This window comes from Anomaloglossus baeobatrachus, chromosome 6, assembly GCF_048569485.1.
Source record: "Anomaloglossus baeobatrachus isolate aAnoBae1 chromosome 6, aAnoBae1.hap1, whole genome shotgun sequence".
Taxonomy (NCBI): domain Eukaryota; kingdom Metazoa; phylum Chordata; class Amphibia; order Anura; family Aromobatidae; genus Anomaloglossus; species Anomaloglossus baeobatrachus.
Window position 1 is genome coordinate 554,605,205 of NC_134358.1, and position 14,675 is coordinate 554,619,879.

General features: G+C 46.8%; 1 protein-coding gene across 8 annotated transcripts in view; it reads right to left on the reverse strand.

The window, feature by feature from the left end:
- ICA1 (islet cell autoantigen 1) overlaps nt 1–14,675 on the reverse strand; it is a 337,463-nt gene that overhangs the window by 96,598 nt on the left and 226,190 nt on the right. For 2 of the 8 annotated variants that reach the window (XM_075315705.1, XM_075315698.1), the window contains one exon: nt 598–668. The exons of 4 other annotated variants lie outside the window; for them this stretch is intronic. The gene's annotated coding sequence lies outside the window, so the exon portion shown is untranslated. Of the gene's footprint in view, nt 1–597; nt 669–13,335; nt 13,362–14,675 lie in introns of those variants that run through there. 2 more of the 8 variants (XM_075315704.1, XM_075315706.1) reach the window with 2 other exon arrangements.

The window sequence follows — 14,675 nt, forward strand, 5'->3', positions numbered from 1 at the left end:
GACAGAAACCCATACGGGATTTTGCAGAAAGAACTGACAAGCTGTGATTATAAAGAAAAAGAGGGGAAAAAACTATTTACATTCAGATTGTAAATGTAATTGCTGGAGATTCGCACCATTTTTCATTTAATTTGGCCAAGAGGAGCACCTGTCCTTGTGACTGCACCAGGCAGGGCGGTCTGGTGTGGGGGGTGCCCAAATTACCTCTTAGGGGGGTCATTTAGTGAATGTCGTTACCACACTAGACGAGTGACCTACTGCACACTGGTAAATTATCACGCTGCACAGAGCAGGACAAACAGGTACAACAGGTAATGTGCACAAGTAACTGAGCTGCTTCACAATCTCTGGGATTGATGTCAGTGAATGGCCATTTTTTTTTTAGAGTGCAAAAAAACATCCTAATCTAAAGCTTCTCATGGATAAACGATTTCTATCATGAATCAGCACTGATAAATGACACATACCCCAGCTATAATCGCAGCAAAAGGTGGCGCTACAAAGTATTAACTTACAGGGGATAAATAATATTGCACGCCCCACTATACAGTTATTTATTTTTTAAAAAGTTTAAAATAAGCAATAAATTTCGTTCACCTTCACAATTGTGTCCACTTGTTGTTGATTCTTCACCAGAACATTAACATTTTTATCTTTATGTTTGAAGCCTGAAATGTGGGAAAAGGTTGAAAAATTCAAAGGAAGCCGAATACTTTTGCAAAGCACTGCACTATATTTCCATTACTACCACCAGGGCTTGACACCAGCTGACTCTACACAGCGAAAATCAACCCCAAAAGTATTATCCTGATTGCCACCATACCAGTGCAATTGGGAAGAGTCGGGCAAAGCGCCAGAATTGGCTTATCTAATGCATATGCCACTTCTGGGGCAGCTGTGGGCTGCTATTTGTAGGCTGGGAAGGTCCAAATAACCATGGACCTTCATAGCTTGATAATACCAGCCCCCAGCTATCTGCTTTATCTAAAATAAGAAAAAACTATATCGAGTTTATTCTAGTTCAATAGTGCCTCCTGTGACTCTTTCAAAACAGTCAATATAACGAGACTATGCATATATATAAAAATAAGAGCAGCACAAAAGGCTTGAGAGGTTCCTGGAAATTTAAAAGTTGCTATCACACCATATGGGCAGTAAAGGTCTGTCTTTTTTTTGTAATGTATGGCGTGCTGCCTCCCTTAATTATTTTTCTATCATCTATCTATCCCTCTATCTATTTATCCATCTATCTATCCATCCATCCATCCATCTATCCATCCATCCATCCATCCATCCATCTATCCATCCATCTATCCCTCTATCTATCCCTCTATCTATCCCTCTATCCCTCTATCCCTCTATCCATCTATCCCTCTATCCATCTATCCCTCTATCCATCTATCCCTCTATCCATCTATCCATCTATCCATCTATCCATCTATCCATCTATCCCTCTATCCCTCTATCCCTCTATCCCTCTATCCCTCTATCCCTCTATCCCTCTATCCCTCTATCCCTCTATCCATCTATCCATCTATCCATCTATCCATCTATTATTATTATTATTATTATTATTTATTTATTTATATCTATCCCTCTATCCATCTATCCCTCTATCCCTCTATCCCTCTATCCATCTATCCATCTATTATTATTATTATTATTATTTATTTATATCTATCCATCTATCCATCTATCCATCTATCTATCCATTCCTCTATCTATTCCTCTATCTATCTATCTATCTATCTATCTATCTATCTATCATCTTTGCGCAACTAGAAGCAGGAAGCCTTTTGGCCAATGGACAATAATCTGTGTGTTTGACCTTCCCACAATCTTTGCTTTCTCTGTAAAAGTGCTGTGTTTCAGAGTTTTGGCAATATGAAACTGCCACCAGTATAGCGGTACTTTGTATCTGTGCGGTATTACAATCCTGTGTATATGTGTATTATAGTGCTTATATGTATTTGTGCAATATAGCAGCATTATGTATGTGACGCCCTGGGCAAGCCAGGGGTCACAGGTAATGACACCACCACACCCTACACCCCGGATAGGTACACCGAAGCTACACCAGAAATCCTTGTTGCCTTCCTCCAGGGGCTGATGCCCACACCAGGGGGTGGGCCAGGCGGTTGGCTCCGCCCACCGAGGAGTTCACAGCCCTGGAGGCGGGAAAACCAGGCAGTTAGTTGTAGATTAGTTAGGGAGTGAAGTGGTAGAGGAGCAAGAGAGAGGAGTTAAGGTGGAAGAGAAAGTGACAGTTGAAAGCCTGAAGTTGGTCTGGGTGTGTGCCCCGGACTGAGACAGCAAGGTTAGCAGACGGTGGTGACCGTCTGCAGGAGAGGCTGATCGGAGGTTGCCGAAAGGACCGTGGACGGGTGGTGGCCCGGCGGTACCGGACCGGTATACGAAGAGAAGCCAGCACCATTGGCAGGGGCCTTTCGGATCCCGGCAAGGCTAGATTTGCCAAATCCGTCAGTGAAGGGGACCTCCGGGTCTCCCAACAACTAAGTCCCGATTGAAGGCAACAGTCCAACCGTAGTAGAGAGACACCGCCACCGCCAGGGCACCAGTTTTCTCAGGGCCAGCGCCTGCGGGCAAAGAGGGGCTCCTCCGGCCCATATCAAAGTCGGGGAGCGGGTTACCGGTGGGAATCCATCGCTACCAACATTGACTTAGGTGCAGGAAAAGGGACAGTCACCGCCAACTACCGGGGAAAAGCAACAGCAGCCGTCCGTGGGAACCATCTTTCCAGCCGTGTGTTTTACCGAGAACTGTGTCAACGTCTCAGGCTGAGTGAGTACCACCGTGCCGTACGGCACAGCGCTGCCCCCGCGACCCTGCACCTCACCGGGCCCCGCACCCGGCCTGCCATCCATCCCTACCCCATCACCGGGCCCCGGGACAACCAACCCCCTACCCACGGAGGGGAGAAATAACAACAAAGCTGCTCCCTGTCACCGCTCCCGGGATCCCCATACAGAGCAGCGGTGGTGTCCACACAATCACCACAACCGTGGGTGGCGTCACGGACAATAAATCCCCAAAACCAATCCCCTTTTCACTCACAGGCGAGGAGCGCTGCTCGAGTCCCCGGGATCCGGCCCATCGCTCGAGCCACCGAGCAGCAGAGGCCGCAGCAGCAGCGGCAGCCGGACCCGAGCAGTGGGAGAGCGCAGCGTCCCCTCCTCCGCCCGCGACATGTATGTGTGTGATGAAGCAGTACTATGTATGAGAGCAGTAATATGCTTGTGTGTATAATACCAGAACTATATATGCATGTAATATAGCGGTGTTATGTATGTGTGTGATGAAGCAGTACTATGTAGCTGTCACGCTAAGTATGGGGAAATAAGAAGTGAACGGCAAAAATGGAGGGAAAGGTAGAAGGAAACCCTGTGTCTTATGAAGGGGGAGATGGTGAACCCTGATCAAACCTACCACTGGCCCCTGGCTTCCCTGACCACTCTAGATATGTTCCGCACCTATGCACCGAGCAGGATACTTGACCCTGACTGACCCTAGAACTGGGCCCTAGGTAGGGAACAGATGGGATGAGCACTTAGTCAACCTCACTAAGTTCTAAAAAATACACAGAGAACACAAACAGGGGTAAAGTAAATAAACAGCTTAGCTCCATCTCCTGGCAGAAAACCACAACAAAACGGCATCAAAACTGTTTTTGTGCAATTTACTTGCCAAGAGATGCATATTTGGTGCTGACGTTTATACACCATATTCCTGCATACATCTCCTGGCAACCCCCCCAAAAGATGCAGATATGGTGCAGGAATATGGTGTATAAATTTCAGCACCAAATCTGACAATCTCGGCATAAAAATGCGGTTTCCTGCCAGGAGATCTGGGTCTATGAACTCAGCTCACCTGAGGTGAAGTAACTGAGTGCAATGAGGTCACCTGAGGTTAGCTTACCTGCAGTCACAGGTGGAGGACTGTGAGAACCTCCAGCTGTGACCGCAGATAAACTGACTGATGTCACCACTCACAGCTGAGGCCCTGTCATTCTCTGCCTGGAACCACAGCGTGCGGATATGTTCTGTGTCCGCATGCAGAGCCAGGATCTTCGTGGGACCTCGTGTGAATTACGTCGGACCTGGGTATTTTGGGTGAATGAAGGGGTGAAAGAGGGTGTTTTTGCATTTTATTTGAAATAAAGGATATATTAAGTGTTTGTATTTATCTCTTTTCACTTGCAGATTAGTAATTGGTGTGGGGGGGGGGGGGGGGGTTCTCAGAGAAGCCTCTCATTACTAATCCAGGGCTTAGTGGCAGCTGTGAGCTGTCATTAACCCCTCATATTACCCCGATTGCCACCGCATCGGGATGAACTGGGTAAAGTGCCAGGATTGTCACATCCAACGGATGCGACAATTTTAGGCAGCTGTAGACTGCTATTTTTAGGCTGAGGGTTCAGTAAGCATGGCCCTCCACAGCCTGATAATACCAGCCTCCAGCTGTCAGCTTTATCATGGCTGGGTATGAAAATCGGAGTGGACTAAATGCCGTTATTTAATTATTTAAATAATAATAATAATAATAAAAAAAAAAAAGACACATTGGGTTCCTCTTATATTGATACACAGCCAAGACAAGCACATGGCTGTGAGCTGTAGCCTATAGCCGTATGCTATAATATGGGGACACCCCTACACCAATTTTTTAATTGTTTATTTTTGCACCACTATAGGGACGTAGACAACGTTTGTGATTCCAAGCGGTCAGACGCTGGCACACAGGCTGGGGGTGCAGTCTGATTGCAACCAATCAAAGACATCGGGACTGTCTGTGGGCGGGTCTGAGGGCGGCGGACGCAGTGAATATTTATGAGGCTAATTAGCGGCCCTGGAAGAAGTGTTATTGCCATGCAGGAGACTCAGCAAGTATAACGTGCCTGGTCTAATTCCTCTAGCCCTTTCTACCACCATTGTAAAGTGCATTATTCGGGGCCCTATGGACTTACATGGGGATCGGTGTTCGACCAGATATCCGGAATGAATTCCAGTCCCGAACCATTTTTTTTTCAAAATATTCAGTTGTACCCACTGATTCTGGATATCGGCGGGTTAACCCATCACTACTGCTCACATCTTGCCACCCTGGGGTGTCGTACTTCAAGTAAAATGGAGACCTGTAATCCCAGCCAGTGTCTGTGTGTGGAGGTGTGCAGACCTCCAGCGGTGGGACTCCTCTTAAAGCAGTACCTGCAGCACCTATGGACGCTTTATTTTATTTTTCTCTTTGCTACTATGTACCTGGAAGAAGCGCGTTGATGTTTATCCTGTGGAACAGTTTATAAAGATGGAATAAACCAGCCCACATGAGTCTACCTCAACACACACCTGAGTGAGCTGTAATCCCACAGTGTGCAGTATAGCAGTACTATGTATGTGTGTAGTATTCTGGTAATGTATGAGTGAGTATAGCTGTATTATTTTTTGTGTGATATTGCAGTAAAATTTTCTGTGTAGCATAGTAGTATTATACAGTACAGACCAAAAGTTTGGACACACCTTCTCATCTCTAGAACAACTATTAAAAGGAGACTTTGTGCAGCAGCCTTCATGGTAAAATAGCTGCTAGGAAACCACTGCTAAGGACAGGCAACAAGCAGAAGAGACTTGTTTGGGCTAAAGAACACAAGGAATGGACATTAGACCAGTGGAAATCTGTGCTTTGGTCTGATGAGTCCAAATTTGAGATCTTTGGATCCATCCACCGTGTCTTTGTAGAAAAGGTGAACGGATGGACTCTGCATGGCTGGTTCCCACCGTGAAGCATGGAGGAGCAGGTGTGATGGTGTGGGGGGGGCTTTGCTGGTGACACTGTTGGGGATTTATTCAAAACTGAAGGCATACAGAACCAGCATGGCTACCACAGCATCTTGCAGCGGCGTGCTATTCCATCCCGTTTGCGTTTAGTTGGACCATCATTTATTTTTCAACAGGACAATGACCCCAAACACCCCTCCAGGCTGGGTAAGGGCTATCTGACTAAGAAGGAGCGTGATTGGGTGCTACGCCAGATGACCTGGTCTCCACAGTCACCAGACCTGAACCCAATCGAGATGGTTTGGGGTGAGCTGGACCGCAGAGTGAAGGCAAAAGGGCCAACAAGTGCTAAGCATCTCTGGGAACTCCTTCAAGACTGTTTTAAGACCATTTCCGGTGACTACCTCTTGACGTTCATCAAGAGAATGCCAAGAGTGTGCAAAGCAGTAATCAAAGCAAAAGGGGGCTACTTTGAAGAACCTAGAATATAAGACATATTTTCAGTTGTTTCACACTTTTTTGTTAAGTAATTCATTCCACGTGTGTTAATTCATAGTTTTGATGTCTTCAATGTGAATCTACATGAAAATAAAGAAAACTCTTTGAATGAGAAGGTGTGTCCAAACTTTTGGTCTGTACTGTATAAGTGTATGACAGTGGTATTATTTACCCTATAAGTACAGGATAGTGGTATTACGTTTGAGTGCAGTATAGCGGTATTATATTCAAAGGACCCTTCTTGGGCTATATTTGGTAGCAAGCAGTGAGCAATTAACAGCACTCCAGGGCTTGTGGAACTACAACTCCCAGCATGGCTGCACAGATGTAGTACCACGAGTTACAGACCCCTGACACCCTGTTATAACGCCTGCCAGGCATCCATTACAGTCATTGCAGGCTATAAATGAGGGAAAGCAGCATTGTGCTATGCACACATTGTGTGCGGAGCATGGGACCGGCCTGACTGCAGGAACAGGAGGCGAGTGACGTGGATCTCCCACACTTGTGTACAGTGGGCGGGTGACAGTCACACACATACACCGAGGACGAGGAACACATTGGTTATCATCCTGTATAACTAAAACTTCTGTAACTTTCTCATATGCTTTGTCTGTCCAATTCCTCTTCATTTGCAAGGTAACTGCTTGCTGTTAGTGAATGGAAACATTCCTTGTTTATACCTATAAAGACCTAATACTTCTCACAGCTGAGGGTTTGATACAATTGCATCCAGTCTACAGCAGTCCTCCTGCATTTTTAATGATTACACCCCCCCCCCCCCAAATCAAGTTATGCATGAAGGATAACTTGCTGATTGCTGGCACTCCAATGAATAAGACCCCCAAGAAGGAAGTCTTGTGTGCCCTGCTGAGACCTCAGAGGGATCTAGGATCAGAAGGTCAAAGCATTTAGTTGATCACAGATCCTTTTTAAAGCCTGCTACTTGTTTATCCCAAGTGGGAGTGCATTTAATTCCATTCAGTGCTGAAGAGGTTAAGTTTTCTTTTCTATCCTGTTGAGATTGACTTGTAGGTGTTAATAACAGCTGCAGTCACTCCCTTCTGCCATATAAACCCGCCCCTTACTCTCTCCTATGCCGGTTATAGTTCATTCTATGCTGACATGTGAAGGAGCTGTCTCTGGAGAAAGCTGTGGTGATATTTCCTGTGGATACGGTGGAGAAGAATTGGAGTTTTTGTTGAATGTATCTCCCTTACTACTAGCATAAAGACAAAAATGAGGTAAGACTAGTGTCTTGCTGGCCTGCTCACTAGCCAGGGCTAGTCCAGGGTTAGCCAGGGCCTAGGCACGTGATCGCTCATGGAGGGGAAGGATCCATCTAGGGACAATAGGGAGATCAGGGATCAGCCAGAGGTGAACCCACTCCCCTCGCTCTATTATCAGAGCCTTCCTTTACCCCTCCTCTTGTGTCACACGCCAAGTGTTCCCTCACTCCGGCGTGACCACAGACCCGTCCATTCATTGCCTAAAGGACTTCTGAGTATTGTGCTCCACTTTTTCCTGCAGTCCCATAGACAATGAATGAAGCGGAGGTCGATTATGTGCACCTCCGTTCCACGCAGGACGAGGCTGCAGACACCATTCTTGGATTCATTGGGGGTCACAGTGGTTGGACCCACAATGATTACCAAGATAACAATATTAGATGTGAGCATGTTTTTGACTTCTGCACGTAATAAGAATGTTTCCTACACACTAAAAAGAAGCAAGGGACCTGCAAAAGCATAGAGAGAGGGCAATGTTTCATTACACAATGTTTAATTTCACAGCCTCCCCAACATGTTTCACCATGTCTGGCTTCATCAGGGGTCTGGGACTATAATGAGGCTCAGTCCCTCTTCCTCCCCTGATGAAGCCAGACATGGTGAAACGTTAGGGAGGCTAGCAGCTAAATGATTTTAATAAGATGATTTAGGGGAGAAATTGATAAAAGGATATTAACAGGGGACCTAGGTTCGCGGCCTAATGGTTCATACAGTATAGAAATGACCTAATAATAGTTCTTCCCGATCTGCTAATTTTAAGAATTGGTCATATATTTAGCGTAATAATATTAAAGGTTTTAATGGTTTTGAGTTAGGGCACCTCTAGTTGCCTTTGGCTAATCGTGTGTAACTACCATGTAGTGCCAACATATAAAACTGTGGCGATATAATACTGCTGTACAACTACCATAAAGTACCAAGTGCGCACATCATACTGCTATACAACTACCATATAGTGCCAGCATATACTGTAATACTATGTCCACATTATATTTCAATACAACTACCATGTAGTGCGACCATATAATACTGTGCCCAGATAATACTGCTGTACAAATACCATATAGTGCCAACTGCCGACATCATACTGCTATACAACTACCATATAGTATCAGCATATAATACTATATTTACATCATACTGCTATAAAATGAAATTACAGTACTGTAGTACCAACATATTGTGCTCACATTATACTGCTATACAACTACCATGTAGTGCCAACATATAATACAGTGCCCATCTCAAACTGCCAAACAACTATAATACTGTGCCCACATCATTATGCTATACAACTACCATATAGTGTCAGCATATAATACTATGTTTACATCATACTGCTATAAAATGAAATGACAGTAGTACCAACATATTGTGCTCACATTATACTGCTATACAACTACCATGTAGTGCCAACATATAATACAGTGCCCATCTCATACTGCCAAACAGCTATAATACTGTGCCCACATCATTCTGCTATACAACTACCATATAGTGTCAACATATAATACAGTGCCCAACTCATACTGCTAAACAACTACCATGTAGTGCCAACATATAATACTGTGCCCAGAGAATAGTGCTATACAACTACCATATAGTGCAAAACACCCACATTATACTGTTATATAACTACCATGTAGTACCAACATATAATACTGTGCCCAGATAATACTGCTGTAAAACTACCATATAGTGCCAAGAGCCCACATCATACTGCTATACAACTACCATGTAGTGACTGCCAACATATAATACTATGACCGCATCATACTGCTATATAGCTACCATATAGTGCCAACATAAAATACTGTGCCCTCATCATACTACTGTACAACTGCACTGCAGTGCCCACATATATTACAGTGCAAAAATCACACTGCTATTTAGTGTCTACATAATATAATCTATGCTAGCATAATTCTATCATAGATTTCACACCTAATATAGGGCAAAAATAATTCTGCCATACAACTTCCATCCAATGCACACATAATATTGCCATAGTGTCAAATATAATAATGTAATACAGTGCTCTCATAGGATGGCCACACAACTTCCAATCAGTGTCTGCATAATATTGCCATTATGTCCATGTTATGATTTCATACAGTGTCCACATCATGCTGCTAGTGAGTATACCAATAACAATTTATTACAGTGCTCTCATACTACTGCCATATAGTTGCCACCTAATACTACAATACTGTGGCCACATAATACTGCTATACTACTGCCAAACAGTGTTTGCATACTACTGTCATAATGTCCATTTAATAATTGCATAGTGTCCGCATAATACTGCATACGCACCCATATAACACTGCCAATGAATAAAAAAGCAATACTACCGTACAGTAGCCACATAATACTGCTAGATAGTGTCTGAGTAATAATTTAATGCTGCACTCTCATACAGTTCCCAATTAATACTGCAATACAGTGTTTGCATATAAAGGATATAGAGTCCATTTAATCATTTTGTACGGTGCCCACATAATTCTGCCATACAGCACCCACATAACAGTACCACAGAGTGCCAAATTAGACAATCAGCTGACTCATACTTCATCGGCAAACAAGGGGTTAAGTCCGCACGTTACACAGAGACGTGTGCACTATTTACACACCTTGGGGGAAGTCTATTCAATCTGCCGCTGGAAAATAATATGGCAGAGAGTAGTGCTGGGGAGAAATGCTGCGCGGAGCGCTCAGTCTGCGGGTGCGCCACAGGGAGCGCATAATTGCGGTATTATACACTGAAGTCTAGGGCTTTTTTCCGCAATTTTACCAAAAAATTAGGTAAAAATTACTGTGTGATTTTGGAAAATTGTGGCTATAAAAACCCAAAAAATAAATTGGGAACGCAACGTGTATATACACAGCCTAATCATAACACAGGGATCCTAAATAAGGGCACCCGCAATACCCCACAACAGTGCCAGGAGATAAGACATAAGAATTAGTCACAGGCCTTCATAATCATGTCCCCATAACAGTGCCAGCCACAGAGCCCTCATAACAGTGCCAGCCACAGAGTCCTCATAACAGTGCCAGCCACAGAGTCCTCATAACAGTGCCAGCCACAGCGCCCTCATAACAGTGCCAGCCACAGCGCCCTCATAACAGTGCCAGCCACAGCGCCCTCATAACAGTGCCAGCCACAGCGTCCTCATAACAGTGCCAGCCACAGCGCCCTCATAACAGTGCCAGCCACAGAGTCCTCATAACAGTGCCAGCCACAGCACCCTCATAACAGTGCCAGCCACAGAGCCCTCATAACAGTGCCAGCCACAGAGTCCTCATAACAGTGCCAGCCACAGAGTCCTCATAACAGTGCCAGCCACAGCGCCCTCATAACAGTGCCAGCCACAGCGCCCTCATAACAGTGCCAGCCACAGAGTCCTCATAACAGTGCCAGCCACAGAGTCCTCATAACAGTGCCAGCCACAGAGTCCTCATAACAGTGCCAGCCACAGAGTCCTCATAACAGTGCCAGCCACAGAGTCCTCATAACAGTGCCAGCCACAGAGTCCTCATAACAGTGCCAGCCACAGCGCCCTCATAACAGTGCCAGCCACAGCGCCCTCATAACAGGGCCAGCCACAGCACCCTCATAACAGTGCCAGCCACAGCGCCCTCATAACAGGGCCAGCCACAGCGCCCTCATAACAGGGCCAGCCACAGCGCCCTCATAACAGGGCCAGCCACAGCGCCCTCATAACAGTGCCAGCCACAGCGCCCTCATAACAGGGCCAGCCACAGCGCCCTCATAACAGTGCCAGCCACAGCGCCCTCATAACAGTGCCAGCCACAGCGCCCTCATAACAGGGCCAGCCACAGCGCCCTCATAACAGTGCCAGCCACAGCGCCCTCATAACAGTGCCAGCCACCGCGCCCTCATAACAGTGCCAGCCACAGCGCCCTCATAACAGTGCCAGCCACAGAGTCCTCATAACAGTGCCAGCCACAGCGCCCTCATAACAGTGCCAGCCACAGCGCCCTCATAACAGTGCCAGCCACAGCGCCCTCATAACAGTGCCAGCCACAGAGTCCTCATAACAGTGCCAGCCACAGCGCCCTCATAACAGTGCCAGCCACAGCGCCCTCATAACAGTGCCAGTCACAGCGCCCTCATAACAGTGCCAGCCACAGCGCCCTCAACAGTGCCAGCCACAGCGCCCTCATAACAGTGCCAGCCACAGAGTCCTCATAACAGTGCCAGCCACAGCGCCCTCATAACAGTGCCAGCCACAGCGCCCTCATAACAGTGCCAGCCACAGCGCCCTCATAACAGTGCCAGCCACAGAGTCCTCATAACAGTGCCAGCCACAGCGCCCTCATAACAGGGCCAGCCACAGCGCCCTCATAACAGGGCCAGCCACAGCGCCCTCATAACAGTGCCAGCCACAGCGCCCTCATAACAGTGCCAGCCACAGCGCCCTCATAACAGTGCCAGCCACAGAGTCCTCATAACAGTGCCAGCCACAGAGTCCTCATAACAGTGCCAGCCACAGCGCCCTCATAACAGTGCCAGCCACAGAGTCCTCATAACAGTGCCAGCCACAGCGCCCTCATAACAGGGCCAGCCACAGCGCCCTCATAACAGGGCCAGCCACAGCGCCCTCATAACAGGGCCAGCCACAGCGCCCTCATAACAGGGCCAGCCACAGCGCCCTCATAACAGGGCCAGCCACAGCGCCCTCATAACAGGGCCAGCCACAGCGCCCTCATAACAGTGCCAGCCACATGGCCTTCATAACAGTGCCAGCCACAGCACCCTCATAACAGTGCCAGCCACAGCGCCCTCTATCTATAACAGTGCCAGCCACAGCGCCCTCTATCTATAACAGTGCCAGCCACAGCGCCCTCTATCTATAACAGTGCCAGCCACAGCGCCCTCTATCTATAACAGTGCCAGCCACAGCGCCCTCTATCTATAACAGTGCCAGCCACAGCGCCCTCATAACAGGGCCAGCCACATGGCCTTCATAACAGTGCCAGCCACAGCACCCTCATAACAGTGCCAGCCACAGCGCCCTCTATCTATAACAGTGCCAGACACTGGTCTTGATCTATTTGGGACAATTCTGATAATAATATGATACTAAGCAATCACTATTTAAGCAATTCTCCTTCTTTTCTGCACGTACCTCTGAAGCCAGTCATCCCAATAGCAATAAGTGCGGGTACAAGGACTGCATCACCCCCAATCGGTACACCTCTCCTTCCCCGATCCGTACACCTCTCCTCCCCCGATCCGTACACCTGTCCTCCCCCGATCCGTACACCTCTCCTCCCCCGATCCGTACACCTGTCCTCCCCCGATCCGTACACCTGTCCTCCCCCGATCCGTACACCTGTCCTCCCCCGATCCGTACACCTCTCCTCCCCCGATCCGTACACCTGTCCTCCCCCGATCCGTACACCTGTCCTCCCCCGATCCGTACACCTGTCCTCCCCCGATCCGTACGCCTTTCCTCCCCCGATCCGTACACCTGTCCTCCCCCGATCTGTCCTCCCCCGATCCGTCCTCCCCCGATCCGTCCTCCCCCGATCCGTCCTCCCCCGATCTGTCCTCCCCCGATCTGTCCTCCCCCGATCTGTCCTCCCCACTTGGATTCACCCAACTGGCCTGACCACATTGCAGAAGTGATTGCACCCGGCTGAGCCTGTCCCTCTCTTAAAGGGATGGGCAGAAAAAACTTGAACATATGTTACGCTGCCCTATATAGAGGATGCCCCATTACCTGATTAGAGGCCGCCAGGGGGCACACACTGGGCGATGCCTGGGGATTAGTTACATGGAGCTGCCTGGGTCCCCGGAGCTGATCCTGGGAGGAAACAGCAGAACGTACCTGGTGCAACGTCAGCCGAGCTCACACTCCTCCTCTTACACGCCCAGGTACAGACACACGGCCGGGAGTCCGCTCTACCTGTCCTGGCTGCACAAGTTGCATTATAAATGCAGCTCTGGAGCACATCTTAATCTTTCATACCTGTGTGCCATTCAGGACAGTAGGAAAGCTGGGTGACGACACCCCCTGTGACAGATCTCACCATATTTAAGTAGGCAGCCATATAAAACTGGACTCTCGGAATTACGGCAACCATTGCTGCTCTGCCACAGGCTTGTACCCATCTTTCCTAGCATCCCGAAAGCCAAATCTGTGTTGCCAGGCTTTATTACTGTTGTTTTTTCCCTGCTTAATTGTAAAGTGTTGCGGAATATGTTGGCGCTATATAAATCAAATGTATTAGTATTTTTGTTTGCATGTTTGAGCATAATTAGCCAAATTTGGAAAGTGTCGGAACAGCCCTATTGTTGGTCACCCAACTTTCCGAGACTCTTGGGAGGAAAATCCTACTAACTTTGCAGTGATATTGATTAGTGTCCTAGAACAGGGCAAAAAAATGTCATTCAGGGGTCTGGAAAAGCTGGATGTTATTTCTGACATTCTGTTGCCTGCAGCTGCCACTAGGGGGAGCTCACAGCAGAAAGATTTAGATAACTACTATCCATGTTTTTCTAAAAATAAGACAAGGTCTTATATTATTTTTTTGCTTTCAAAGATGGGCGAAGGCTTATTATCAGGGGAGGGCTTATTTTTTTTCTATGAACAACAATTCACTTATTATTGAACAAAAAAAATCATCTATCTATTCATCCCTCTGTCATCTATCTATCTGTTTATCTATCAATTATCTATCCCTCTATCTATCTATCTATCTGTTTATCTATCAATTATCTATCCCTCTATCTATCTATCCCTCTATCTATCTATCTGTTTATCTATCAATTATCTATCCCTCCCTCTATCTATCTATCCCTCTATCTATCCCTCTATCTATCCCTCTATCTATCCCTCTATCTGTCCCTCTATCTATCCCTCTATCTATCCCTCTATCTATCCCTCTATCTATCCCTCTATCTATCCCTCTATCTATCCCTCTATCTATCCCTCTATCTATCCCTCTATCTATCCCTCTATCTATCTATCTATCTATCCCTCTATCTATCTATCTGTTTATCTATCAATTATCTATCCCTCCCTCTATCTATCTATCCCTCTATCTATCCCTCTATCTA